Below are 3,815 nucleotides of genomic sequence, written 5' to 3' on the forward strand. Positions count from 1 at the left end.
TAGAGCGCTAGCCTTGAGCTGAAGAGCTGAGGGACAAGCACCCAGGCCCAGAGTTCAGGCCCCAGGACTGGAACCAAAAAAAAGAAGTTTATAGAAATATAATGAACTCTAGTATTATCTTCCCTTGGACTTAGGTATGCTAAATGTTCTACAAGAGTTATGGGAGAGGAGGAGCACTGGGCTTATGGGTACAGCTACACAAAGCCCAGGATCCCACAGGTATCAAGGAGGGTCTGCATGTACCCAGTTGATTCTGCCCCACCCCCCCACTCCCTAGGTATGGTCCCAAGTGGGCCTCCCTGGGCCAGCCTGATGTGTATTAGGCTGAGCGGAATCCAAGGGTGGTTTGACCCAAACATTACTGATATGGAGGCAGAAAATCTCCCACTGACAACGAGAGTTGATGGCAGCTTTTTGGCAAGGCCCAGAAAAAGTAACCCTGGAGATTTTATGCTTTCTATTATGAGAACTGGAGTCCACAGCAAGATTCAGAACACAGGAGACTTCTACAATGTATATGGACGGGTAAATTTCTCATTCTAGCTGAGCTGGTCTAATGATACCTGGAGCATCATGGCAGCTGAAAGAGAAGAATGGAGATGTGATGGAGCTCAAGTTCCACTGAACTGTGCAGATCCTACTTCCTACTCACCTCCCTGAAAAGAAGCAGACAAACTGCTAAGAAAAATGTAAGCTTGTATGGGAGAGCCAGAGCCACGCTGGGGATTTTGTTCTCTCGTTGTGTACCTGTGACAACAAGGACTAGAGCAATGATGGTATCTCTAAAGTGACCCATGTGGGGATAGCTGCCAGGAGCTGAATATGATGTTCATACAGGAGAATGGTTCCAATCTATTACAGATCACAGTACTACATCTCAAGCATCCTCTCAACACAACTTGGATTAATGCTGTTGAAATTGAAAGCCAGCTTTGAGAAATGAGCAAGTTTTAGCCAAGATCACAGATAAAACAAGGATTTGGGGAAGAATTTGAGGCATTACAGCAATAGGAATGCAAACTTGTCTAGGGACAAAAAGAGGGTGAACGGCAAGAACATAAGAACAAAAATAGATATATAAAGATCTTGCCCTTTGATGACACCAGGGTCATCCTACACAAAGGGACACCAGTAGGCGGGTTTCTGATAACATTAATGCAAGCATCCTCATGCCTGAATTTGACCAAGTGCGACAATTCAAAGCCCCAAAAGAGTTACAGTGCCATGCAAGGCTGCCTGCAAAACACACTGAAGCACTTCCAGTGGATGGTGTTCCAGGAGAAACTCCTGGGTACCTGTTGTGACAAGCAAGGAAGTGGAGAGAGAGAAGATCAAACATGTGAAAGACTGAATTGACCAGTATGCTCTCAGCGTACAGGTCATGTGTGTTTAGAGCCTCAAAAGAAAGTGTGGTTCCTGATTACATTCTTAGGGAGTTCAAGTTCTCACAGTTGGACAATTTTATACAAGGAGTATGATCTGGCATTAACATTTGCAGACCTGAGTGGCATGCTCATTGACTCTGGAGGCATGTTAGACTTGCTGGAAGAGGTCCACATGAGATGCAGGTCCACATGACCTACATCTCATGTGGTTCACTGTTGTGGTTCACTGCAGTGCTTGGATTGGCCATATGAGGTTGTTCATTTTGATCAACATCCTTATTGATGACATCAGAGAGAAAGGTATGGACTGTGACTCTGACATTCCCCAAACCATTCAGATGATGTGGTCCCAGAGATCAAGGGTAGTTCACACAGAAGCTCAGTACCAGTTCACTGACATGGCTGTCCAAGATTATAATGAAACACTAGGACACAGGATTGAAGAAGAGCAGAAAAACATGTAGAAAACAATGACTACTACCAATATTAACTGTTCCCCAGTGGACCAGATAGGTTGAGATCAGATGTCCCTTGTACCATGTACCTTTAATGCCAATATGGGCGAGAACAATGCTTGAGTATACAAGAATATGGGCCTGATGCAGCAGCAGCATCAGAGCTTCAGAAAGAGCACTGCATCACTGGGAGCACAGAAGTAGAAGTAGACTTTTCCCCCTTGCCCAACAAGGTAAGAACAGAGGTAGGAAAGCTCACAGAAGGAATGGTTGACTGCGTTTGGATTTCACAATTTGAAACCATTTAAAGATCACTGTGTTTTAACTCAGAAGTTCATTTCCTCATATTCAAAGAAATCATCTCTACAATATATTGTCCCATATTCTAGAATTTTGCTTTGAATTGGGGAAGTAGTTAATGTGTGCTCATATTTTATGGATTGTGGGATTGAGATTTGAGCTGTTTTGACTTTTTGTTTGTTTCTATGAGGATCATGGGACACTTGTAAGGAGAAAAGGCCTGGGAAATTAAGTAGCAGCGTCCTTGGGAGTGAGAACAATTTTGTTTACCATTGCTGCCATCTTACATCTGTTGAACAGAACACCACAGACACTGTCCAGGTCACTTATAATATGGTTCCAGGATGTGGAGTGCTCAAGACTCAGAAGCTTCATCTTGTTGCATTGTAACAGAGTTGAAAGCACCATGTGGTCATAGAGAGGAGGAGAGGCCTGAAACACACCCTGTGCATGACATTACTTGAACCCTAATCACTCCTAAAGTTTGGAACCTTGGCAGGAGTTGCATTAGAGAGCGAGTTTCTAAGAGATTCATATTGGCACAAACATTCAGCCAAAGCATTTATCCATCAATACTGGGTATTTATTTACTTCACTGGATTCCTATTTTTTTTTTTTTTTTAGGTCAGTCATGAGGTTCAAACTTGGCCTCCTAAGTAGCTAGGATTACAGGCATGAGCCACCAATGCCTAACTTAGTGGATTCTTTTTTATTCTAACTAAATGACCAAGCTAATATATGACATGGTTGTTACAAGTTGATTGTATTAAAAAACCCAGAGGAAGTGGAGCTATGGCTTAAAGTAGTAGAATACTAACCTTGAGCCAGAAAGGTCAGGGATTTTGCCCAGGCCCAGAGTTAAAACCCTATGACCCATAGAAATAAAAAAATATGTAAGAAGTCATAAGCATGAGTTTGGTGTTGTGGGTCAGGTAGTAATGTACCAGCCTAGTAAGCAAGAGACGGTGAGTCCATACTTTAGTACCCCCCACAAAAGAATTAATTAAAAGGTCCTGAGAATCTTAGGAATTAGGATGAGATGTATTTTCCTCTTAGCAGAGGCCATTTGCCATTACCTTTTTGGCTGATGAAGTCATGAGGAGGTAGCAGGTTCTCTGTCTTTGCAGTTGACATAATCACCTTGTATTTAGTACAAAGGAGGTGTCATGATCATGAAATGTCAATGATGTCTACCACCTCAGTCTAAGCTGGGTCAGTTGAGTTGGTCTACAGATCCTATAGATGGTCACTTAAATGGTTGGTAGGGTACCTGAGATGTTGGGATAGCTGGGCTTTGTCTCTTGCTTGTGGAGTCCTCAGAGTTTCTCTTTGGTGTGGTCTCTGGTGGCCTTCACAATATGGTAGTTCAGAGGTCCAGGCGCTGAAAAGTGGCGGTGACCAGGCCTTCTTCCGACTCAAGCCACAATTCTGTGTCTCCCTTGTGTGCCCTCAGATGAGACAAGTCAGGCACATGTGTAGGCAGCCTAATTTGGGGTTGTTGGTAGATATTAAAATGCATAAAACCCCATAGCTGGTTGAGTACTTTAAAATTTCAAGCATAGGATTTTATGTTTTATATTTCTGGCACATGGTATTGAGCTTTTTAAAAATTGAATTTGACCTCAATTTATTTTTTAATAAAAAGATCATCCCAGTTACATGGGAGGCTGAGATC

At 42.8% G+C, this 3,815-nt stretch overlaps 1 pseudogene; it reads left to right on the forward strand.

The window, feature by feature from the left end:
- The first annotated feature begins 279 nt into the window (after positions 1-279).
- Positions 280-1,393, forward strand: LOC106001533 (annotated as a pseudogene).
- Positions 1,394-3,815: the final 2,422 nt, after the last annotated feature.

Source organism: Dipodomys ordii, unplaced genomic scaffold (genome assembly GCF_000151885.1).
Source record: "Dipodomys ordii isolate 6190 unplaced genomic scaffold, Dord_2.0 Scaffold313, whole genome shotgun sequence".
Lineage (NCBI taxonomy): Eukaryota > Metazoa > Chordata > Mammalia > Rodentia > Heteromyidae > Dipodomys > Dipodomys ordii.